We start from the raw sequence: 27609 nt of genomic DNA, 5'->3' as shown, positions 1-27609 counted from the left end.
TTATCGGAAAGACTATACGCTATACTGCGGACCGCATGTGAATTATTTGACGCATTCATGGAAGACTCTGAGGTGGTTATTTGATCAGACTGTTAGAGACTTTGAGTCTGTATCTGACGTTCATTAGACATCAACAAACCACATAATTACATCAGATTATTTTTAAATAAAGTTGATTTTTTATTCAGTTTTGCTCTCTCTTGCTGACTTCTGTGTGATTGCTGACCTTGTTTGTCGGGCTTTCTTGAACTCCTAAATCTTAACTAGTTGGCTAAAATAAATGTTAATCGAGTGAAAGAAAATTCCCACAACCTCCTGGAAACATTTGTTCATTGTTAAACCTTTCACCGTGGCCTGGCTTACATTCATTGACGGTTTGGTGATTTTCAGGACTGTAAGAAAAATATAAAGTATCACCAGCTTTGTTCTTTAAAATGAAAAGTCTTACAGTGAGGTTCGATAGTTCATCTTTTCCCAGTTGTAGTTTGCGTAGATTTCTGAAAAGGACTTAAAAACGTCTAAAACGAGGCCCTACTATAAGTACACAAGGTTTTTTCCAAATAAATGACAATTGATACAAAGCAAGTAGTCACAGCAAGACTCACATTTGAATGTGTTGCTAACATGACAGATGATGATTGCTAAGAAATTGCAAAAGCCCAGCCTTGTACAGTATTTTACAGTAACAATATCCTGCAGCAACTTTTATCATGGCAGGATTAGCGCCTGATTTGTTGTTTGTCACTTGTACCTAGAACATGCTGTGCCAGGAGGCATATTTCAATCAATAACCACTCCCACCCCTCCATAATCCGACTTAGTATCAAACAAAGGCGGAGTACAACATGTCACAGCTTCTTTAATTGCCTCTGCAAAGTGTTATAGCTCCATTGATTTGTAGACCTTTAAGTTGCTTCTTTTTTTTTTATGTGCTTTACAGACAGGAGAGGATTCTTTGCTAGTGTATTCATAAAGGCACGTGGCAATCGTCAGTCAGATTTATGGAAGTTTATGATTTAATCAATATGATTGAGCATTTGATTATTTTCTCATTACAATTAAATGTTCAAAAACATAAATTGTTTTGTGTCTGCTTATAAATAAACAGGAGGGATTATGTTCACACTATCAGAGTTAATTTAATAAGATGGTAGTATAGTAGAGGTGCAGTCTTTTATTTATGCTTTTTCACAAAGATTTATATATAATGAAAATCTCTAGTTCATTTTGACATGCTGCTATATATTTTGTATATATAATTGTTGTTTTTAATTGAGTTTACTTGTTTAATAATTTATTTGCTATTGAATACCTTATCATTGAGGTTGTTGGTTAATTTATTTTCTCTATGACTGTTCAACTGTCACTAATGTTTGCACAAAAGGCAACTGTTACAGTTGCCAGGACTATCCAGTAGTAACTATATTGTCATTTTGCTCCAGCAGATGTTTAAATGTCAAAGACTGTTGAGCTTATCACTGTTAACTGTCAGATTAAAAAGATTAACCTCGTTTGACTGATAAAACTGTAACTTTCCAAACTTTATGTACTTTCAAATCTGAGTTCATCTTGGTCTAATCTTTTTGCTTTTGGATGAAAGAAATAAAACATTTCCTGGTTGATGTTATGAACCAGATTACCACAAATGCATTTTGTTGTTATCCATTTGACTAAATGAAGATAGATATACAAAGTGGCTAACTTAAGAACATCCAGAATTGTAGTTATTTTTTATTGTATTTTTCCTCAAATGACCTACAAATAAATCCATTTTTTTTTTTACAAAATTATTATAGAACTAATCTTTAAACCAAGATTAGCTTTTTTGTTGATTAGTGGGATTTGCTGTAAAATACATACAGAGAAAACGTTTAAAATAATGAAAGTCATTTGTTTTATATAGTTTCAATGTCATTCATTTCCATCCATTTAATTTACAGTAATCTGCAGTGATTGACAGGTACGTGAATTGTTGACAGATTATAGCGTATATATACTGTCATATTTCACACTTTGACAATTATTCAAATTATGTACCCAGCAACTGTGACAAGCATCTGTTACAAATACAAAGCAAACTATTGCCAATTAAAACGTAAATTAAGGATTGAAGACCATTGGCTTAAAATAAGCAAAATCACTTGAAGACTAGGATTTTGCTCAGATTTAGTGACATGAGTCACAAGAAACATAAAAAAAAATTAGAGCTACAGAGGTTACAGTCCCAGTCTAATTCATCATTAGGCACTTTAGTCAGATCAAGTATCTTACTTAAAGGTCCCACGTCATGGCCATTTCCACTGATCATAATTCCATTGTTGAGGTCTACTAGAATAGATTTATATTGTGCAATTTTCCAAAATCACTTTGGTTTCTCATACAGCATCTCTGTAAACTACGTGTACTCACTGAATTTCACTCTCTGCCTTTAACGGCTCGTTCTAGCTCCAATAGCTCCAGCCCCCACCCTCCCTGTGAGCACAGTGTGCTCTGATTGGTCGGGATGTTGTGAATCGCGCTGAGCTCCGTAGAGGTGTGGTTTCCTTGTTTAGCGACAGCTAAACACAGCCAAACTCACCCTGAGCACACACAAAGTCACAGCCGAAGTAAAAACAATAAGTGTGGCTTGATATTGATTAAGAAAAAGGTTGATAAACGCTGTGAGAATGGGTCTTCAGAGAGAATTTCGCCGCGATCCCAACTTTCTGTTATCAGCCTGCAACCAGGGAGGAGAGATCAGCAGAGCTGCCTGCACTGAGTGTGTGTGCGAGGAAGTCCGTGGATTGGTCCATTTGGACCAATCAGCGGGGGCTTAATGTAACGGCTCCGCGGACGTAACGTAACGGCTCCACGGATTGGTCCATTTGGTTCCGGGTAACGCATGACATCATGCGGTACCCGGAAGAATCAATGGACAGTGACGTATCTCCAACGAGGCGTTTTGGGGAGGTATTTTCTGTGTTAGAGTTTTACTCGCTACAGGGTGTATTTTAAGGGTTTTGACTCTGCAGACCGTTTACATGCATAAAAACCTTCATAACACACAAGGGGACGGGTAATAACCGGAAAAGCATGACATGGGACCTTTAAACATTGCCCAAGGCCAGATTTTCTGCATTTTGTTGTGTTGAAATTTAAAATGTCAGTAAATCATAATCTGCATAATGTCATTTTCACAGGGGAATAGTTTTTCTTTTTTATAAAATAGAGGATAAATACAAAAATATTAAATACAATTCAATAAATATGCCTATGTAACATAAGAAGTCAAAGTAAAATGTCCAATAAAATTGAATAAAACTTTTTGAAAAAAATGTATACAGACATAAGAAGTTAAAGTAAAAATGTGCACATCGTTCTACAAAATATAACTTGTATACTACAATATATACAGTGGGGTATTAGCATTAATACCATATTAATGCTGAATTGTCCACTTTAAAAGGGGTTGGCCTCTGATGGTGAAATGTCCAGTACATGTCTATTGACTCAGAGTGCCTGGCAGGAGTTTGTTGGCCACAGGCAGGGATGACTTACTATTAAGTACTCCCATCTGACATTAAGTTTAGATGATAGACTTGTTTGTGAAATAGCCCCAACATTTTGGCCATCTGGACCACAGTTTGAATCTGACTAAGCCCACCGTCTCTGCCCCCCCTATGCCGAAAGGGCTTTAGGACTCACTTTGGTCCACCCTTCACAGTTCTTCGGACACTCGCATGATGCATTTTGAGTTCCTGCTGTTCAACCAAAAAATATGACAGACACCATATTGCATGTAAAGCTTTGGAGTCTGTCTGGGTGCAATCACCAGACACCCAAACTCCAGTCTGCAACACTCCAACACTCTTGCCCTGGGGCATGACACACTCACAACAACTTAACTGGCATTATCGACCACTGTCTTTTTGACCTGTTAATCTCAATTTGTCATTGTTGTAACAACAATGGCAAACCAGCCCCCACAACCACTTATTACTTTTGTCATCTGTGCCAAAACATATCACTTCTCATCCTCCTACCACCTGCTTTCAAATTTAAATTACTTTATTGCATATCTATATACAGTTACCGCTTTAAGACCTAACATTTATTAACTGTTCAGATGAGGATGACACACAGTCACCTTATGTTTTAAAATGCTTTGTTACAGCACATGTTTGAGGCTTGCAAGCTCTGATATAGTGACCTTTAATAAAAGGCAATCTTCATGCTCCAGTGGCCATTAAAGGTAATTATTTTCATCCGAGTGATTTATTTGCAGCACAAATTGAATACTATTCAGTATTCACTTTGAACAGAAACATGTTTATCTTATCCTCTGATGTGAAATTATTTTTATATAAATATGCCAGTTTTGTATCAGATAACTTATGAATGTATGAACTTTAACTTTTTTTACCTTACAATGCCAACAAATAACATTACAAATGTATTCAGTAAAATAAAACAAATGCATATTAATTATACACTATATATACACGTAAACATTTTATCTAATTTACTATCCTTTATTTTCCACATTCTAGCATTTCTCTCCTTGCCCACGGTGCTAGTTAAGTATTCATGTTAACTAGCACTACTTTCTTTAGCCTCTTGTAGTTTGTAGATAATATCATATTTAACATGGATCTTTAGTTTGACTGCTAAGTATCAATGATGAAAAACCATTAGGTGTAAAATGAAGGTAAAATACTTGAGGCATTGTTAAAACAAATAAAAGCATGTCTGCTGTATATGTAATTACATATGAGACAAGCAAGTGGATGTTGTGTGGAGATGTGTAATTAGATTAGAATTTAAAATGTTCTCAATTCAACTCTTTGTTAAATTAACCATACACTTTTTGTCTTACATTAGAATGTTCTTTAATGGCAAATCACTATAAGTGGAAATAAACAGATTTGGCCAATGTGGTGCATAGCTAATGAAATAGATTTCTTTAACCGTATGTAGCCTGGTAGGGATTGCTTGACCGGATCATCTGGTGGTTGAGGGTCTTTAGCAATCTGTCTGCTTGAGCAGCTGTTAAAACTTGGCTTGAGTCATAGGTTTGGAGGCTCTTTGGGTAATAAACCCAGATTTATTTCAGAGGGTCAGTGGAATTAGACACCTAATCTGCCTATGTGGTTTTATAAGTTGATTTATCTTGGTATAGACATCCGTTGTTTGGGCTCATCTTAGTGTGCTTACACCATAAGCTGGTTAATGCTATAAGTGTGATTGTGGCAACCATTTGTCAGCCTTTTGAGTTGTGCATGTAGTAGTAAGGTCTCAGCAGGAGATCATTAAGTACTGGCAGTCAGCCATTTATGCAGCCTCACCCTGTGTATGGTCGAACATTGACAGAGATAAGAAACTTTGATCCATTAAACTACTAACTTCTTTGTGTAGTCTTCTTTTTAAGTTTTGCAGCAGCTTTTGTCTAGTTGTACATATTTTTGTACATTTATGAGTTTGCTCATATTTTTCTAAAGTTATATGTTTGTTAGGAGAGTATGCTTTCATGTATGAATCTATGCTTTAGTTTTTGGCAATTCGTCAATATTTCAATATTTATTTTGCTCGTTTTGATTGGCATAGCATATGCCTAAAATAGTTATTCAGCTCCATTTTGTTTTCTGTTACTCCTCATTGATTTTGGAGTAGCTTTCGCAATCAATACATTTGAACTTCTAATAGGATGTATCTAGCATCTATGTAGTCTTGGGATTGATAGGCCTCATAATTTATTCCGGCAAATTGATCAAACCTACTAATTGACCTAACAGAAGTTATTCAGTCTATGTAAGTTTACTGCTTGGCTCAGATCCAGCAACATCAACAAGATCTCACCTCTAGTAACTCCTGAAGAACCAGGTTCAATTAACTGCTGTTTCAATTCAGACGACCCGCTAAATCTGTTTAAGCGATCCCGAAGGATTTTGATATCAGTAATGAGGTGTGGCCCTACCTAAGTGTGAGTGTGGCAGTGTGCATTTCTTACCTTTAAAGCAGGAGAGGATAGCGCAGATGTATTTTAAGTTGTCCCAATCCAAAAGGTGGGATCAGTTTATTTGAAGAAAAACTGGTCCACACGTATACAGGGTTTCTACCTTCTCTTGTTACAACATGAGTCATGACAATAATATAAAACATATCATAATAATAGTACATTACATTTATAAAGCGCTTTTCCTGGTGCTCAAAGCACTTACAGATGTAGCGATTCATTTCAGACAGTTTGCAACGCGAGGGCTGTGATTGGTACGTGATCTGCCCTCGCTAAAGGGAAAACCTCCAGCTTGATTTGAGACCGCCCCTGTGATAGATAAATGTAATTATAATGAAGCCAGCTGCAATGGATCATTGATCCACCAGGGGGTGCAGTGGGGTTCCACACTGGAGCTCATGTGAAATAAAGTGAGATACAGTATGCTGGATGTACAGCGGAACTTTGTTAAGATCCATATGTCACGGATATCATACTACTGTGCTAAATAAGAGACATGTAATCATTTACAAAACATCACCATGTTGTTATTTAACAAAATAATTTTGTTATTCGAAAAAACCGAACGTGAGGAAATGCAGCCCGGCTCTCGATTTTTAATCCTAATTTAATCATCATCTTCACCACGATCATTTATGTTTATGTTCGCCGAATTGACATGAAATCACTGACACATGAATATACTGTATTCAACTTCATTAAAACGTTATTAACGTGCCTAAACTCAGTAATTCACCAAAAATATGTATATTTTAATGGCGCTTCGTCGGTCGATCAGGATCCCAAAGTGTAGCGTAGGGATCCTCATCTGGATGAAGGGTGTTATTTTCCCCATAAGGAACAAGTCGCTGCAAATTATCCCGCTTATTACATGGCCACATTCTCAACAAAGTAACGACATGACTCCCAATATTAATTGAAATGCTTTTATAGATTTAGAAAATGTTTTTATTGATTTAAAAAATAGTTGTATGTATTGATTTAAATTGACATGCATCCGCTAAGAAAAATAGTCCGTTGTTACAGTTTTTTAAACAGTCTGAATGAAACGGCAGCTCTCAGCTGTGTATTTACACAACTTATGGCCCATCAACCACAGCTCTCTCCCCCCCTCCCCCCTTGATCTTTCTTCTCCAGCAGCTAAATTAACGGTAGGTTACTCTGAGTGACAAGCTTACAGTTAGACACAACACTGTCATTGCAAGTGACCCTCAGTTAGTTGACTTTTATGTTCAACTGCTAAATTCGTTACTGATAAAAAAGGGCTTCTACTGTACCTAATTAGCTTAACATTAGAACCGCCAGAGGTTTTTGTATAGGCCTACCTAAACCCGTCAAATCCCGCTATTAGAATGCAATTTTTAACGACATAGGGTGCTACATAACACACTTTCAGGAAAAGTCACGGACTGGGAGACTTTAATATTTTATTGAAAAAAAGTTACATTGCACACACACAACACACATCACACAAATTGACCCGATTGGCGGTTCTAGTGTTAAATAAACTCACTAATTAATGAAACCAGTTCAATACGCATTATTCTTATTCTTATCATTCTTTATGAGCGCAGAAATAGTCTTAAAATCAGATCTGTTTTTTAAATGAAATCTGACAGCAGGCAGTTAGCTCTGATCACCTATGATAAATGTGCCGCACCTAATCGCTGGCCATTCAGCCACAGACACTGTTCGAAATGGCGGGGAGCTAGGGGGAGCTTAGCTCCCCCGAAGAGGGAGGGAGCTCCCCTGAAGGCTGACTTTGAGATAAATAGGGGCAGCCCAAAACAATCGTGCATATTTGTGTCACACAGATTAGAAATGTTGAGTTTCTGTAAATAACAGTTCTTGAAATAAATAATAGTTATTGTTCATTACAGTTTCTGAATATTTGTTTTATATTTGTGAATATGTCTGGGTGTTGCCATCTGTACGTGGCGGCGCTGCATTCTTACTTACGTTGCTATGGTTATGGCGGTGATGCCGGTGCGGTATTTGAAATGTTCATATTGATATTTTTTTAACTCTGGCTGTGTAATAAAAAAATATGGCAAAACGAAAACAGCCAAGCGTCACAGCTTTTGGATTCACAAGCAAAGAAGCGAAGGAGTCTAAAAATGACAACGTGAACAGAAAACAACTTTTAGTTGGCCGGCTGTAAGCGGCGTTAGGGTCGAGCTTGACAGCTCCACACCGAGGGGGAGGCCTGCCGATGCGGAGCCTGAAGAGGCTTCAACAACGGCCACATCCGCCGGCATAGTGACACCGTCTGTATTATTAGAAGAGTGTTTTTATAGCAATTGATCGTATCTGCGCTGCTGCGCCAGTCAACAGAGCGTGCGTGTGACATATTTAGTAGCAGGATGTGCTCTGAAAAATAGGGCTCCCCGAAACCAAATGGGTAATTCGAAAACTGACAGAGCTCCCTCTATACAAATCAAACTAGACGGTGTGAAAGCACAAGCAAATAATGGTCGGTATGTGACCTGTGAGCCTTCTGAATTACCATGGGACAGCACATTCTAAACTAAAATGTTCAATCAATAAAGTAACATCTTATCTTATCTTAATAATATCTTCATATTAATAATAATAATAAATCATACAGTATGTGTCCGAAAGGGAGCAGGAGGGAGCAAACACAAAAATATACTGCATATTAAAGCAAACGATTGTAAAGGTTAAAGTATGAGCATAACAAATAAAGAAGTGTAATGTAAACATTTACATTATGATTATTTAATATATAAAGACTATATATTATTGAATTACAAGATTAGATATACTGTAGTTGATCTAAAATATGGATGTGTTCAAATGCTCTTCAAAACACAACTGAAAGTCCATGAAACTTGTCTTTCTGTATTTGTGAATGAAGCGCCATCTCCTGGTTAAAACCTGAAATTGAAAATCTGGCAACGCCCTCTTGGAAAATAGTGGGAGGGCTTAACATTCCTCTATACTGGTCTTTGGCTGGTCGTAGGCAGGAAGCTGTAAGCTGGAGTCCGAAATTCAGTGCTACATCTGTACAAGCAAGTAAAGCAAAAATAACAACAAAAGTAGAAAGTGTTTTTTTTTTTATTTGACCAATACTTTGGTTTATGGAACACAAATACCCCTCCAAAAATTATAATATTCCCATCAGCTTCAGCTTTGTGTTTTGTGTTTACTAGCAACTTTGTACATACTGACATGAGAAATTAGGATGATAATTATCAGGTTTGTATTTAGCTCAAAACACCACTGTGCCGTAGGACATCCTCACAGATCAAACAAAGAGAAAAAATATACTGCTCGTTAACAGGAAAGGTACAGCAATCTACAGTATTAAATTCTCAAGATGTGTAGACCAATTATGCCACAGGGACCTCTTCCTGAAAAGGTTTGGTAGCACTGTCAACAATGTCAAGCTACTTTTGCTGTTGCTCCTGACAGCAAAAACAAGAAATGTCCCTGCTAGATTAATGTAGGCATCTTATGGTAGACATTTGAGAAAACCCTAACTGCTGTCCTTTTTCATAAAGAAGACCAGGCACTATGTGTGGCTGCAACAACAGCGCAAATTGTCACACACCTTGCTTTGGTTAGGAATACTTCTGTGGCCATTACCAAGGCTGTAGCTATGATAGTTCCTATTTCTGTGGTTCTTGGTTATTGGCTGTTATGTTAGCTGTTGTGGTGATTGTGACCTTCTGCAGCATTAGCATGTTGGCAAAGACAGGGATGAAATGCCATTCTCAAACCTAAAAGTTAACCAGGCTAGAATTGTATATCTAACATAATAACATTAATATCAGCACATTAACAAGCTGACCCATCTCCATATATTGTTTTAGTGCTGAGCAAGCACTGGAGAAAAGTCTGGCTGAAAAACGTCCACACTAATAGGAAAAAAAGTTATACATTTGTTGTATTTCTAAGACCCAAACATGTTGGAGTGGAGTAAGCCCAGTATTGAGCGATGGTGCCCTTGCCAAAGGGGTAAGACCCTAATAACCGTAGGGGAGGAAAATTCTGTCTAAAATATTTATTTTAAAAAACAGTGCATGACTTTGCTATTTTCTATAACAAAGTTTAGCAAAAAGTGTCAGCTACAAAATACATTCTTTACATAACATTAAGATGGTATGTCGTTAGATTAAAGGGTTCTTCTTAGATTTCAACATGTGAGTAATTCACAAAAGGATAAAGAGGATTTCAGCTAATTTGTTTTGAAAATAAAGAAGTTGTATTTCAACTAGACAATCCATCTTCCTTTTTAGTTCATACGATTTCTAAATTACATGAGATCCTCGCAATATAACCATACTACAGCCGGACAGCTCTTCGACCTGACAGTTTGATTAGTAGACCTTTGCATGAAACCTTTTTTAATTGCCTACCTTCTCTAAGTTGCCATATGTTTTACTGAACTGCATACTGTCGTTTGCTTTACCTTAAAGGACGGTGTCTCGTAAATATGTCCTGGGAAACATTTGCTTCTCATTTGCGCTTCATTAGCCTGTTATGCTGCAAAAAGAAAAGGAGCCGTCTCTCCCAAGACATACTGAATTGTTAGAACATAAAGGCTTTATGTAGTTTTCCTGATGTTGAGCACAGAATGGTGTGGTCAATTGAAAACACTTTTAGGCTTCTTCCACCTGCCATTGGATAGTAAATTACCAGGTCCCTAAAGGTCTCATTTGTGATGACAACACTGCTAACAGATAGAATTTGCACCAGCCAGGTTCAAATTGTTCTACAAAAAGTTTTGAATATTCTGAGATAGGTGGGAACGCAAGTTTCTGAAGGGTACAGTATGTGTGAATTTAGGACATACAATACAGGACCCTGCAGGTCAATAAATACATCACTTTTTAGAAATAAATGACATTTGCACTGACGAAAAAAAGAGTTTTGCATGGGAAAAAAAACATAATAAAGTGTCTATCAGTAGGGTTCCATTACATCTGGATAAAGATGAATAATACAAATGTTTGTATTACATTTATGATCCCAGGGTGGAGTTTTTGCTTACATTTGGCAAATGTGGGGAAACTCCCATAGAAATGCTTTAGCAGTCCTACTTTTGGGAATCCTTCTGCAAATATTTCAGCACATCAAACATGTTACTTCTCACTCATCTCCCGCTTAATGCTTTGCTTTTCTCTGCTTGAAATGATTGATTGCCTTTTCTTTTGACAAAGTGAGAGAGAAAGGTGAAGTATTAAAAGCTGTCAGAAAGCTCAGTTTGAGTTTAGGCCCTACAAATATCCAAGGTAATGTGTTGAGAAATGGGAGGGGTTAAAGCACAGTGATGTTGGTGGTCCAGACTTGTGTAAATATTGTAAGTGTTGGGACATTGTGAGTTAAAACATGCCGCAGTTCCAAGAGGTTTGCTAATGAATGCAAAACCCCTCATAAATGTAACTTTTTTCATTGTATAATACAAAATAAAACAGCCCAGACAAGTTGGGATGGACACAGAAGTGACCCTCTATGGTTGTAACTCTTAAAACACATAATATATTTCCCATTCCAATGATCTAACACCTATTCTCACCAATCACAGTCTTTCGAAGCATTGAGGAAAATCCCAACAGAGCAGTGACTGGAAAGTTCTTTGTCCTTGCCTCTTAGTGGAATGTGTAAGTGCTGAAAGACAAGACTATTTAAGAACTGGAGCTCCTGAAATCAAACAGGACACACTCAGTGTTTAATTCTGTGGCAACATAATCGAGAGCTTGCCCTGACTCATCACTCTTTCAAAGCTCGCTGGCACACCTCATCGTGGGAATGACACTTCCCAAACCATCTATGTTTGAACAAGTTCATTTCACTTTCTCTGTGCTCTGCGTAGGGCATTCAGTAACTTTTCCGATGTATAATGGAACGCTGGTTGAATGCAAAGCTCCAACTTCAAAAAGAGTTAAAATGTGTTGGAAAAAAACTCCTAAGTGTGCACACAAATGTGCCTACCCCTTCGTTTGAAGTTTGAATTAATCCCTTTTATTGTTGACAAGGTTAACATTAAGGTGTGGACCGATAGGCATCAATACAACTTGCTGTTGAGCTCTGACTTTCCCATCCATCCTCGTAGACTTGGGTGGCGTGCTGCTCACGCTCAATTTAGCACTGTCAACACAGATTTAGATTGAATGATTCCAGTTCAATTAGTCACCTTGGGACTAAAATGTTGCTATATCACGTCTGTACTGATTATGGTAATAAATATAGAGGAACGCTGGAAAACAAATGTATACCATAAGGGTTTAACAACTCACATGTGACATGCATTTTGTTTAATATAATGCATTTAAATAAATTATTGGTTTAAATTAATGCACATATTTAATCGTTTATCAAAAATAATAATCTTGGATTAATTATGATTAATCACAAGTTTAGAATACTAGTATTAACTTTTATGAGTTAGATAGTCAAAAAAAATATATCACTGATGAAAATAACTATTAGTAAATGCAACCTGCTGCAATTCTTCACATATGAAACAAAACTTTGCTGTAAATAATAAGTTCTTAGAAATGCATAAATGATGGTATATATAGGTTCAGATTTAAAAAGTAGATCCTTAAATATTACTTTTGTCAATAAATCAATTGTATTGGCCAAATATGGCAGATATGCCTCACAGCACAACAAAACCATTTGCTTAAAATATAAACTTTTAGTTTGTTGAGATACTGTAATCAACATCTAATTGGTAGAACAATGGTAGGAGCGTTTCAGCTCGATATTGTTGTAGCCCATCCAGTCTAACACCAAGTTCTTTTAAATTTGAGGCTAAATATTATATATTCATGACAAACATTTTGTGTCACAAGTCATTTTCAGTAGAATTTCTATCTATTACAACTATTCATCCTGTAAGGCATAGTTGCAGGTGTCCTCTTGAGACTCTCCCAGTGCTACCTGTGTAGTAGGAATTCAGTCACGCTTCAGTGTCCACAGCTCACTCTCAACACTCCCTGTTCGTGTCAGAAAACAAAGGCCTCAGGCGCCCCCGCAGTACATAGCCGCTGGGGCAACCGGACAACACCTCTAAAGCAAACAAACTCACGGTGCTCTTTATAACAGCAGCATAATGCTTAGCCTTTGTCCTTTCCAATCCTCCACCCTGGACCTCCTGCTTCATAACAGGTGCCACTTGAAGTTGATTTTCTGATGCATTGTTTCCTCAGTTTCAAAACCCCATCTCTTTTAATGTTTGCCCTCCTAGCTGACTTTGTAGGTGATGTTCTCTGAATGTACTCAACAAACCTACAGCCTTCTATTTTTTGTGGTGCAATGAAAGCCTGGCTTAGTAAATGTGCATTTGTGTGTGCGCTTGTGTTTGTGCAGCTACTTCTATGAAAGGACACAGGTTGTTCCTGTGAGAAATGACACTGCTCTATCTTTGCCATCAGTTCCCTACTGTGATAGTGGTTTGACAAAAATGTAATCAGATATCTGTGAAATAATTTTAATTGAGGGTAAATGTAATTCCTGTCATTGGAAGTAGTAACACATTGAGATACACTAACCAGCAAGATTCAGAGCTATCAACATTTAACTTAGCACTTGCCCATCACAACAGAGAGAACTCCATTGATGAGACCAATTAAAATGCAGTTTAAAGTTCTGGAAGAAAAAAGGGCATGGACTTTGCGTTCAATTCGTGTTGTTGTACTCTCTGATAAACTCTTGCTTGTATCAAAACCAAAAACTCTCCACACTGGTCTGGTGTACACCCTAATATAACAACTAACTGGATGATAGTTGTTAATCTGCCAATATTGACTTTTGCTATGAACTCATAGTAGTAACCTGGATAACCTCTAGCTCAACTTTTATGTAAATATCTCTGCGAGTCACATTTTTCTGATCTTTAAGCTTGTGACCTGTTTTTCCCTGGGAAATAATCTATATCAAGAACTTTTATGAACTGGAATATTCAAGCAAAACATACCTGTGATTTAAGCTAACCCTAATCTAAACGATACCCAACCATTGAACAATTTACAATGACCCAAAACATACTTCGAAGGCACTCAATGAGTTTTTAAGTGAAATAGGTTGAATGTTATGCATTGGCCCAGTCAATCACCTAATCTCAACCTGTTTGATCATACTTGCTGCTGAACACAAAGCTAGTGGCAGAAAGAACCACACAAAAAACAGCTGAATACGGCTGTAGTAAAACCCTGACAAAGCATCACAAAGGAATTTACTGATGTCCATGGGTTCTAGACTTCAGGCAGTCATTGCTTGTAAGGGACTATCTAAAAAGGTATAACAATAAACATTATATTTGTGATTAGGTTATTTTGTCCCGTTACAATTTAGCCCCTTAAAATAAGGGACTGTAAACATTTTTTTGCAATCTCTAAATATTTAATAATTTGTTTTTGTTCAACCCTTGAAGAAAGGATACAACTTAGTGGGGACAAGTTAAACCAAATACATGTATCATTCTTATTTCATCAGCAGTTACTCCTCATGTGACTATCGTATAAATGCACTGCATGTTGTCAGTATTATCCTAATATGAACTCAAAAGCATTTCTTCTCTGCACATACTGTGGTTGTGTAATGCCATTTTTGCTTAAATATTGTAAAATGGGAACGCAGAATGAAGAGATCAAAGAGAGCAATGGAAATAAGACATGTCAGAAACGGCTCTGTTGATCCCTGTGTACCAGAAAAGTCATACATCAGACATGTAGGTGGTAGAGGTGCAGCATCAAATAATTTACCACCGCTAAAGCCATAGGATCATGAGAGAGCAAACACGATTATTGACAGAAACACAAAAGAAGGTTTAAGGTAGTGTCATCCCAGCTGTGTGAAATTGCAGCCAAACACAGCCATGTGCAAAGAGGGTGAGCAGGTGACAGTGTCTGAGAAAACGAGGATCCACCCCCATAACCACTTTTTTTGCAGTTTCCTTTATTCTCTGTTCTTGTGGTTTTCTGTCATGACCCAGATTTGGTGGGACAAAGCTCCTCGCACCCCTGTTGTGTTTATAATAGCTATGTCTCCAATTAATAGGGCAGCCTGTATTTTTGTGTGCATGCATCTGTGTATTCTGATCAAGGGGCAACCTAATAATCCTTTATCCGTGACACAAAGGTGTTGCAGACATGCTGTCTTTGCCTTTGTCCACCTCCTTCTTGAGTCTTTTAGCCTTATTGCCCTTGACACACTGCACTGCAAAGAATTAAGTCATCCCTTTTGTCTTACTTATTGTGGACAGGGTGGGGCACTGTTTCCCTACTTTGCGCAAAGCACCTCATATTATTAAACACTGAATAGTGTTTCAAGGGCTCACAATTGGGCATGTTACTAGGTTTTACTGTGATGTCAAATGTGTCAGCCACAATAAAGAGACATCTGTTTCTTAAGCAAGTTATGCTAATTTTCTATCTGAACAAAGTTCTCTAAAATGAGTTGCCTACCCAGAGACAACAAGACATGGCCTGCCCAAGACACTGTCCAAGACACTGTCATCATTCAGTTGATCACTTGTGTTTTACCAATATGTCCAAACAGATTTACTGCAATAAAGTTAATGAAAGAATCTTCAAACAAGTTAATGAGACAACCAATGGTCCCAGGACAGAGACATCATTTGTAATAGAAGTGCAGTGCAGAGCTGAGCTTAAACCAACACCGGTGTCCCTTGGGATGAACCATTAACAACATCAGTAAGCCGGGGGTTTGTTCTAAAACCATTTACTATAACGGCTCTGCTTTAGCCATATAAACATGTGGAGATAGATTGTTGCCAGACTATTGTGTTTTGGTCTTGGTGCCACTGGGTGAAGAGTTGCCATGAGGAGTTTATTTTGAAAAATGCCAACAGAGATGACATGTGTAACTAGCCTCTTGATGCCCATTATGTGTAACTGGTTATACACCACTGTCCTGATTTTACGATCAATGCTCATCAATGCTTCAGAGAGCATTCACTACCTAGATCAGCTACTATATCTTGCACATTTGTGATGCAAAAATAGTCAATTGACCCCACCCACCATAATACTGACACACACTTTATGACTCAACAACCTTGGCCTCATTTGAAATCCAATGGCAAGATTGTTTCTAGTTTCATTCTTCATAAAACTATCTTTCACACTTGTTTTGGTCTACAACCAACTGCAACACAATACATTTTAAGGATGTTTTTCAAAGTGTTAGCCATTATCTACATTTTTACTATACATGTAGTCAACACTAGATGCGTGTAGGTGTGGGCTATAAGAGAAAAATATGTAAAAGATACGTTTAACCTCTTACAATTAATTGTAATATATTGAGACCTTTAGATTAGTGCATTATTCTTTAGCTTTATTTTATTCTCTTTTGATGTATAGCTTCCTACCAAAGTCAAATTCCATTATATAGCTATTTACATAAATTATAGCCACTGAAAAGCTCCTTTTTGAATAATAAACTAAGAACTTACTGACAGTGACTGTAAACTGATTAAAAAAAAGAAGCACTTCCAGGGCCATTTCGGACCTATTGCCCGATTACAGGTGGGGTGGGTAAGTTTGAGAAACCGGCTCGAGATACACTTTTTGCTATATTCCATGGAATGCTCTTAACATCCCGATAGCAATGAATATCTTAAGTGCTTTGACAAAAAATCCATACAAAAATGTCATCTGTGGAAGCCGTAGTACTGTAAAAAGCACGACCAATCAAATAACTGGATGGCCTACCTGCCTGTCAACCTTCCATCTGTGCACAAACTTATCTCGTGCCCTCATTGGTCCTGTGCGCGTTCGTGTGTGTTGGAGGAAAGGCTCTGTAAGGAAGTGGCAGATTTTTTCCGGCTGTGTATTTTCAAATTCTAGCGCACTTATATAAAGTGAGGCAACACTAACCAGGCATAGTGTGATGCTGTTTGTTTTTGCTTTACTTTTAAGGCCATCCGTTTGCTGTTATTTCCCGTCTTGACCAGCACACTGCTTCATATGTTTTCCTGTTGTTTTTTATTATAGCAGCTATCGGGTGGAATCAGTACATATGATAATAACAAACAGTCATGATAGTCAGATGAGCTTCAGTTGCTATGCTAACATCACCTGTCTAATACCAAATACATATTAATAAAGGCGTTGCGATACCAAAATGCTTCAATTCAGAATAAAAATCATTCACTTATGGGGGTGGGGGACATGCAGTAGTGTGACAGTCACACAGTGAATTACCACATTAACAAACAATGAACCAATGCAATAACGTTGGAGAAGTAATTATTTAATTTGATCTGGCTTCGTATGATTAATAGAGACACGAGCACGACCCGACTCAGCACGCCATTGTTGTTTTTGTGACTGGCTTTGCTAAGAAAATCAGCGACGTAAATGGTGATGTCATGAAGCAGCACCAGTCGGGATCTGGGCGGTTGAAACACAACTGGGGCTCAAAAGAAGAACCAGCTCGTAACCTGAAAAGCACAAGCATGGAGCCTAAACTGGGACTGGTTTGGTGGGAAAGGGGTATAAGGGTGCCAACTACTAAAGTGTACAAACCAAACAGGGACTTCCCAAAATAAACACTCATGTCATTGGAACAAGAACATCCCAGCACTCTCTCACTTAATAAGCCCACACTTACAGAGGCGGACTGGCCATCTGTAGAATCTGGAGAACCACAGAATGGCCGGTCGTCAAGGGCGATTGACGGCCGGCCGGCCCATTTAAAAAAAAAAAAGGAAATGATTTAACGTCATCATTTAAGTTGTGAAAAACGAAAAGAAAAAGGTGGGGGCCGAGAAGGCAAGAGAAAAAAAGGTGACTCGCAGGTGAATCATATGAATGTCGCAAATTGACAGAGCTTTTTGGCAGCAGCTTAGAACAAGTGCAAGATGATGAAAAGAATGATGAGGGCGCGTGTTCAGATATACAGCCAGCCTCCTGCGTTCATGATGAGGGACAGAGTTGAGCTGGTGGAAGAACCAGCTCAACTGGCACATACAAGTGCAGGGCAAGAGCAAGAGGTGGGTGAGAATGATCCCTTGAACTCTGGCGTTTTCTCCAGGACGCCAAGGGAAGCCAGGCTTCCCCTGTTTTTTTGGATTATAGTTATAATTTTAATAAATAAATAAACTTTGTTTAGTTTCGGTAATTATTCTGCCGGCCCATCTCTCCCCCATTCTCATTGAGTATTTTACAAAGAGTGAAACAGCGCCCCTCTAGATGTTATGGTAAAACAGTAGATTGCACTCTGTTGCGGGAGGAGGCTAGCCGAAATTGGCTTCCCTTGGTGAAAACAAATCGAGAGATTGACCAATCAGATGAGGCTCACGTCATGCCTCACAATCCAATCAAATCGCATCAACTTCAGTTCGAACTGTAACTGTCATCACCACCCTTAAAGGTCACATGTCATGGCCATTTCCACTGATCATAATTCCATTGTTGAGGTATACTAAGATAGAAAAATACTGTGCAATATTCCAAACTCACATTGGTTTCGCATACAGCATCTCTGTAAAGTATGTGTATTCAGCAGTACTCACTTTCTCCACTAAACGGCTCGCTGCAGCTCCTCCCCCCCCCCTCCGTGATTTCCTTGTTTAGCGATACACAGCCAGACACAGCCAAACTCAACCTGAACACACACAAAGTCACAGCCGAAATAAAAACAATAAGTGTGGCTTGATATTGAGTAAGAAAAAGGTTTATAGGTTGATAAACGCTGTGAGAATGGGTCTGCAGAGAGAATTTTGCGCGATCCCAACTGTCTGTTATCAGCCTGCAGCCAGGGAGGAGAGATCAGCAGGGCTGCCTGAACTGAGTGTGTGTGTGTGGATTGGTCAATTTGGACCAATCAGCAGGGGCTTAACGTAACGGCTCCGTGGACGTAACGTAACGGCTCCACGGATTGGCCCATTTAGTTCCGGGTACTTGCTTTCGTAAGCACGTACCCGGAAGAATCAAATGGATGATGACGTCATGATGACGTTTCACCAACAAGGCGTTTTGGGGAGGTATTTTCTGTTTTAGAGTTTTACTCGCTACAGCGTGTACTTTGAGGGTTTTGACTCTGCACACCGTTTACATGCAGAAAGACCATCATAACACACAAGGGGACGGGTAATAACCGGAAAAGCCTGACATGTGACCTTTAAATAGTAGCAAGCAACTAAAGCAAGTGCAATTATAGAGGGTGGAGATTTGGAGTATTTAATCAAAAATAATTGTACTAAACTTCCGCTACAGGCAGCAGCAACTACAAATGAAATCTGATGACAGGCCAATGCCCAAACTGGAGCTGTGTACAGAGAGGAAAAAAGGAGCGAATTGGACGTAAAACTTTAAATAATAAATAGCGGATTTCTAACATTTGACATTTCATGTGGCCCGACTGGGTCAGTTTCCAGGGCTGAATTTTAGTCCCAGTCTGCCCCTCACAACACATACAGCAACCAGACAAAAAAATATGTAGAAGAGACGAGAATAAGCTGCAGAGCAAACAAGGGAGTGGTGATTAAAAACATTCTCATGCAGCAGGGCCTGTGGGTGTCAGGGAGAGCTCTACCTCTCACCTTATGAATTGTGTTTGCACACACATGTGTTTGCTTGCTTGTCTGCCTGTGTATATTTACATTTAAGTATGTATAAAGGTGTAATGTTCGCTCTCTTAGCCTGCTTGACAGCTCTCTCTCTCTGAGCTAAAGCCCTTTCCAGGTTTGGCCTTTCAGCAGCCCGTAGTACTAATGGAAAAATATGCTTTGTTAGGAGGAGAAATCTGAGAAAAGTAATTAATATGTTGTCAGGTCCCCTTTGTATTAACTGACTTTAAAAAAATGTACTGTCATGGATCAATATCATAATAATTGTGTTCCACCTAATCAATACTTCATGTAACTGTGGTCATTTCACGAATACATTTTTCAGTGCAATCATTTGTCCGCTTGATTACAGTGGAGTTCTATAATATCCAGGCATCAATTATCATACATACACTGCACCTCAAATCAAGTGACATACTCCCAATCAGCAAGTCCTCGACAACATACGTTGTTTGTAAATTCCCTTTAGAATATAACAAAATACCTTTTCTCATAATTAAAAACAGTTCTGTTTCATGACGTAACAATGCTTTGGTTCAGATTTGGTTAGGTTTAGGCATATAGCACTTTGGTCAACTCTGTTGTTTTTAAATGTGCTATTGAGTTGGATTGGATATATCATGAGTTGGATTAAAATCTGGATTTAATTATGGTTAGGGACACATGCAGTTATAAATATTTGGAAGATGAATCAAACAGTGTAGTCGGATTTTCTGTTGACTCATCCATCGTCCCAAAATCCATTTTTGTAGTCTTATATTAATCTGACAGTTAAATAATGAATGGATCACTAGTATTTTAATATATGAAGTTATTTAACTCAACTGTTCCTGTGCTTTTCCTTTTTATTTTATACTTCAGTAATAGATCTGAATTTTCTTTCCACCAAATAGTGGCTATGCCTAGTCCCATCTCCAGACTCAGACACTTAACTGTGTGGATGTACAGGGCAGCCTGCACCTCAGGGAAACTGCACTCAAAGGGGTGTTTAACCCCTCCTACTCTCACCCACACTTCCTGTCTTACATACAGCTTACAGAACATGGTCCTGCTGCAGCAGACACACTGTCTTGTTAATTTCCTGATTGTGTAATTATATCAGGAAGCTGTTTGTGCTATCAGAAATGTTGCTATAGTCATTGTTTGGGCAGTGCCTGTTTATGTGAGATGAGTCCCAGTGATAGGAAACCTTGGCTCCATGCTTTTGCTATGAAAGCCATCAAAGTTCTTACACTATTCACATGAGAAATCCTTGTTTAAAAAGATTCAGATATGCGGTATCAGGAACAGGTAGGCAGTAAGGCAGTTAAAATCTGATGCATCTTTGCATTTGTTGTGCAGATACCCCAGCAGAAGGTGTCTAATCAGGTTGTTTTTCAACGCAGAAAGAGAACATAGATCCTATCAAGTCTACTAACTATAATTGAGCTTGTTTAGAGTTAATTTGCAGAGGATTAGGGCCTCTAGGAAGTAGGCAACGGAAGGGGAGGTGTCATCCTCTCACATGAGGCTCTGGGATCAGGAGGAGAGAAGGTGCAAACAAGTTTAGTTCACAACGACAAGGACTGCAAGATGGATGTGATAAGTTCCACTGCGGTTGCCCACCCTTCCTGGCCCGATGATGATAATCACTCTGCTTGTTTTGCCTTCCCTACCTCAGGATAGAAGCCAAGGGCTACATGACAAGAGTTTAAATAAACACTTGAGATAATAAAGGACAGACGACTGATTCAACCAAGTAAGACTAGTCCTCCTCTAAACAGGCTTTAACACTTGACACACTGAGATTGTGGCCTTTCCTGCATTACGGCCCGTCCACACACAGGCATGAAAAAAATCTTTCAAAGCTTCGCCCATTCACTTGAATGGGGTGACGTAGAAGATTTTTAATCTTCGCCGAACTGCATTGTGGGGAGCATGGCTTTGCAAGCATCGTGAGCATCAAAAGTTGAGCAATGTTCAACTTTTGATGCTCCCGATGCTTTCGAAGCTGGCATCAGCCAATCAAATCCCGTTTATGCAAATCCCGCTAGGACAAGCGCTAGCCAATCAAACCGCGTGCAAGCTGGGAGAGCCAGACCTGGGAGGTGGCAGAGACAGTGGGTGAAACTGGTAGGTTTTCGCCTGTTTGGGGAGTTTATATCCAGTTTACTTAGTTTTTCACTACCCCAATCCATCAGAGATTCTTCCTCCCTCACAGCATTCAAAACATCACTCAAAACCCACCTGTTCAACACTGCATTCAACCACTGACCACCCCACTCCCCCCGTATTTTTTCTGTTTTGTTTATCTCTTTTTGTATTTCTTTGTCTTTTTTTTGTTGTGTTTTCTTAAATTCTCTGTCAAAGCGTCTTTGAGTTTCATGAAAAGCGCTATAAAAGTCCCATGTATTATTATTATTATTATTATTAACATGGCTATTGCTTTGTATGTCGGGGGCGGGAGATTCATGTGATTGGTTGTTGGTCGCATTGCTCGCAAAAAATCGCCAAGCTTCAGAAACGCCCAGCATCAAGATTTTTCAAGATTTTTTTCATGCCTGTGTGTGGAAGGACCGTTAGCCTACATTCTTTCTTCATAGCTTTTCTGAAAATAATTTAACACTTAAAGGTGACCTATCATGCAAAATGCACTTTTGTACGTCTTTTATACATGAATATGTGTCCCCGGTGTTCCAGGGAACTCACCCAGTGTCAGAAAACACAACCCTCTCTATTTTCCTCCATACCCAAATCTCTTAAAAAGGGGCTGCAATGGATCTGATACAGACTGATCAAGATTTGAACACTTCTATGACGTCACAGAAGTGGTACTACGGCTATTGGGCCAACTCCACCAATCAGGAGGAGACAGCCAAGGACATTGCCGTTCGAAAGCGCTGGAGACGCTGTAGTACATATGCCAGGCCTGTAGATGGTGCTGTTCTCACAGAATCAGCCCATGTAAAGACAGTGTTAAATTGAGCGAAATGAGGAATGGCTAAAATGCATGATCTGTTTGGTATTTTGAAAAATAAAAAGTATAAATATGCCTTATATAGGTATGGTCCTACACTATATTATTCAAATATAGCATGATAGGTCCACTTTAAATAATCCTGTTCATCTACAGTGAAAACTACTTGATAGAAACATAACCTCTATGTAAGGTTATGAAGACTACAACTATTTTGGACTCGCATTGCCTGTCGCTGTCCAGCAGTGTAAAGCCACATGGTGAAGGGGCTTCTTCAATAAATGTTTGGAACTTGAATGATTACACAATAATGATATTTTAAATTTTTCCCGCAGCTACTTCTCCCACTTTCTTGTGTGAGTGACACCATGGATATCATTACGGAGAAACTGTCTAAATGTGTCCCCATATGATCAATTAATTGCGTGGCATCCCTCTCTGTGACTCCAGTCTTTTTTCCATTCTGAAAATACTTTGACTTTGCTCGGAAGACGTGCTGTTAGACCTTTTCTGTAAGCAAACAAGTTAGTGAGCAGATAACATTCTACACATCAAAGAGTCTTTGGGACTTTTGCCGGACTTTAATTATAATTGTAATCAATAAACCTATTCTTAGACATAGGTTTGTGTGCCCTTATGTCAACATGAGGAAAGCAAAGTTGTCTTCAAGTGTGAGCAGTAAAGAAATTCAGCAATTTTTTTATCCCGTAGAAGTTATGTTGAACAAGATCTCTGAATCCTCATTTTCTCCTTCCTAAATGATGGAAACAGGCCTCATGATGTTAGCATGTGTTCTGTAAATGCTTCCTGCCAATAACTGCTGTCAGAATCCTTCCTGGACCTGTTTTGGAACACATTATAACGATTTTGATCCAACATAATTGGATCATTCTTTAAATACCCTTTCAAACAGCTTTACCAACAGGATGTGGAACCATTTCTTCAGCCATCTCCCCGATTAACCTGGCTGCACTGTTAAGTAGACACCTGATTTGATGGTCAGATCGTCACAGCCTAAGCCCCAAGAGGATGAGCCACAAATCACCTGCTAAGACTATTTGGAGTCAGCGCTGAGGACCTTAATCCCCAAATTTAAATTTCTTACCTGTTCTTAGTCCTCTTACTGTGTGCTCACTTAGCATGACACAGAGCCGTGTCCTAAAAATGCATACCTGCAAACCAACACCTGCTGTAAGGACACCTGGTGTCCAGATTGACTGAGATAGAATTGAAAGGTCAAGGCCTTTTTCATTACACCTCAGTTGCTAGTAGTGGATTGGAGACTGTGATATGGCTTTACATGTTTTCACAAAACATTTTTATATAACATTAATAGCCAATTTAAGTGAATTGCCTTTCACTACAAGGTACAGTATACTGTGAATCTGTCCAGGATTCTCATCTGTTACTGGAAATACAAATGCTGCTATGTTGGTCAATTTTTCAATGACCAGTCTTGTGAGGTTTATTTCTTTGCTATGCTTATATTTATAATTAATGATCATAACAAATTAACCGATGCAGCAATCAGCACTGCCATTTAATTTGTAGTTTTCGCCTTGTGACTTTGACTTTACAAATTCTTTAATGGAACAACATGAACTTATCACCCAGTCAAACTGCAGGGCCTATTGGTCTAATATGAAGCCTCTTGTGCTTGTAACTTCAACTAGGTGGAATCAATAAGTAAGAATTTGATTGCTGTAATGTCAAGTAACATTTCTCACATTTAGCTCAGAACCTGCCTATTTTTTGTAGGAATGGGCTTGTTTATATATTTTTGTCCAATCTAAAACCTTGAATGTGTAACTGGGGTTGAAGCAGCATCGGCCAAATAATCAATTTCATTGAAATATTGCCTTACTATGTTTTTTAACTACAATCACTGAGGGTAAATATATATATATATGTCGTTTTGGTATAGAGACTTTAACCTTAGAGCTACTCTTGCTTTTGTTGAAATAGAATTGGGAGGGATGAAACCCTCTTTAATGGTCACACATGCAGAGCACACAGCACACACAGTGACATCTGCATTTAACCCATCCTAGTACCAGGAGTCTAGTACTAGGAGCAGTGGGCAGCTATTGTACAGCGCCCGGGGAGCAATATCTTTTTTATGGATTAATTCATAAAAAATACATTTATTTATGAATTAATCCATCAAAATGTATCTTGGCCTGCTCGCAGTCTGTTCTGATTTTTCATTTGACTAAACAGTCAAGAAAACTACATATTTAAATGAAACAGAAATAATGTATTCAGTCTCACTTTATGTTTTACTTTACTACAGGGTATTTAACACAGTTAAGTTGTGTGAACAGAGGAAACAGGTTGAACCCATCTTGATCTTGTTTTTTTTCATCCCATCAGGAGCCTACCTGTGTAGAGCGTGCACAATGACAAACTTAGCTGTCTTATGCCTCTCACCCAGCCTTTCTTTAGGTACTTAATCACCTTCAAGAGGATATTTCTTCCTTTGGCTAACCTGCCGGTCAGCAGCGTGTGATCCCCGGTAAACCGTACTTATCAAACTAAATACTTGATCCGGACCAGGCCGGCAGCTAAAGATGAACCTCTAAGGAGCATTGTGATTACAGACTTAGAGGACTGTAGAGGACAAACATCTTAAGAGGATATATGTGACCGCTCTGCCCTGTACACCTTTACTTGACCAGGCTGGATCATTGCTAAACTGGCTCTTCTTAAAGTATTCTTTCTAAAAAAGGAGCTTAAGTTCAGTGGGTGGATGCAAAAAATGTGGCTGTTAACCTATTGTTGGTTAGATAATCACTTATTTATTTTAAATGACACCAACTACAGTTATACAATTATTAAAACCATTATTTATTCATTTTCCACTATTTTATTAAACCCATGTTTACAATTCCGATAATGCATTATAAATAAAGATAATGTGACATTTTGACATCATAACACAAATGCAGATGCTCCTCCTCAGAGATTGCAATTCATCACTGTTCGACATAACACGTTTTAGCCAGTAGAGGGTATAGGTACTCCAAGAGGAGGTTTTCATAATCCTCATTGTCTCATTGGATACCATAACTTTGCAATTCCACATCTCCTCAAACCTATTTGTAAACTGGCTTTGCACTGATGTCATGCCACTTTCACGTGAGAACATCAGGAGTCACTGTCACACTTTGTTCACCTGTCCATTTTTATTCTATCTTCATTATTTGTTGTAGTTTTGAAATAACCAAGCTTGGCAAGTATGAGATCCTTTTCCTATCTGTGGGTAAACATCAACACAAGATCTTGATAAAGCAATTATAATGGCTTTCAGGTCGAGCAAATCTGAGGAAGTTTCCTTTACCCTGTTGAGCTAAAAAGAGGCATGCACTTTGAAAGGACCCACTTAGCCGCGATGAATGTGGTTTAGGGTAGGGGTGGAGGGGTTGGGGTCTTTGTGTGTGCTTGCCTATAAAGCCAGACATCAAATAGACTCCAGCCAGAGGTGAAAGAGGGCTGAGCGGGTTATAGGAAATAATTAGGGATCCATAGGGTGCATCTAAGAGCTTACTTGGTTCATGGTGACGCAGGCGTGTTTTTGGGAAACATTTTGGTCATGGTTAATTTAATTGTTTTTAATTTCCATCATTAGCATGTAGCAAGATAGCTCCTATGCTACACCTTGTTGTGTGTAATTTAAAATTGTAATTAGGACCAGAAGGTAGAGACAGGATTCAGTTGCTTGATTATTGAAGTCTTACTGACTGAATTCAGTGTCAGATTGGCCAACAATGTTTTCTCATATGAAACAAGCATTTCATGTATTACACTGTAATCATGAGTGTCCATGTAGCAATTACCATTTGCCCATGACATTATAGGAAATAAACATTTTGTTTCGCTACCTTGCTTTAATGGACAATAACAACAGCTGTTGTTTTTAAAATAAATACATGGTTTAGATGTAGTTGCAAATCAGCTATCCATGTCCTTGATTCAATCTGTTATTTATTAATTGCAAGGCTCAAATTTACAACCTTAAGATTTAGATAGCAACATTAGAAGTTACCGACCAGGAAGGAGAAATTACAATAACCATCTACTGAAATGTAACACAATTTGTAGTTTATTTGCAAATGCAATTTGTATGGAATTAGTCAATAAAACAGCGAGGTATAAGACCAGATACATTTACTTAGTCTAAACTTTGTTTAAACTATTGAACCTTTCCTATTACATTGTAGTACAATGAGAAAATAACATGGCTTCTTAACAATACTTGACATTTACCCTTTTATAACTTCTTACCTCCAACAGTGATATCAATTACAGTAAAAAACAGTAATAGCAAAACAGTAATAAACAGGATCCATTGACAATGTTTCATCAATCTAATAAAAAGTGAAGCCAAAGACAAACAATTACCAGATAAGGCAGTCAGGAGAGAGGAAACACGTTAATTTAATTCATATCTAAGTATTACAAAATTGAAAAGTATCACATTATTCACGAGCAATCAGCTGGCATAGTAGAAATACAAATAAATGTTCTGTTGGTCTACTGTTCTTGATTCCCTGGTGCTAAAACAGCACATTTCCTGTACATGGGTCAGTTGCCTGCATTATTACTCCCCAAGTAGGTCAGGGTCAAAAGTGCAGTTATATCTCCAACATAATCACTGGAGGCACTATAATTTATTCTAACCCTTTAGTATGACCCTATTGCTACAAAAATTATATATTAATGTTATATGTACAGTGGAGGAAATAAGTATTTGATCCCTTGCGGAGTTGTGTTACGGGTGAGCGAAGCAATCAGGACCCAAATGCAGATAATACTGATAATACCTTTATTTCAAGGATGAGAATCAAACTTGGACAAACAGAAGACTCCCCGGTGAACTCAGTCACCAACAAAAGACGAACCAACACTGAACACAGGAAGAGACAAGACTAAATACAGGGAGGGGTAATCACGAGACGAGAAACAGCCGGGCAGGGGAGGAGAAACACAAGGGCAACAGGTGAACACAATCAGACAATTAGACACACCAGGGAAACTAACGACAGGGAGGAAAAACACAGAGAGAGGGACCAGACAATACACAAGGGAGAC

At 38.4% G+C, this 27609-nt stretch overlaps 1 protein-coding gene across 4 annotated transcripts in view; it reads left to right on the top strand.

Moving 5' to 3' along the window:
• brip1 (BRCA1 interacting helicase 1) overlaps positions 1-27609 on the top strand; it is a 128060-nt gene that overhangs the window by 66748 nt on the left and 33703 nt on the right. The gene's annotated exons all lie outside the window — the stretch shown is intronic.

Source organism: Notothenia rossii, assembly GCF_949606895.1.
Source record: "Notothenia rossii genome assembly, chromosome: 4".
NCBI classification, from domain to species: Eukaryota; Metazoa; Chordata; class Actinopteri; order Perciformes; family Nototheniidae; genus Notothenia; species Notothenia rossii.
Note: the sequence above shows the minus strand (reverse complement) of the source record. Positions and strands in the feature narration are given on the sequence as shown.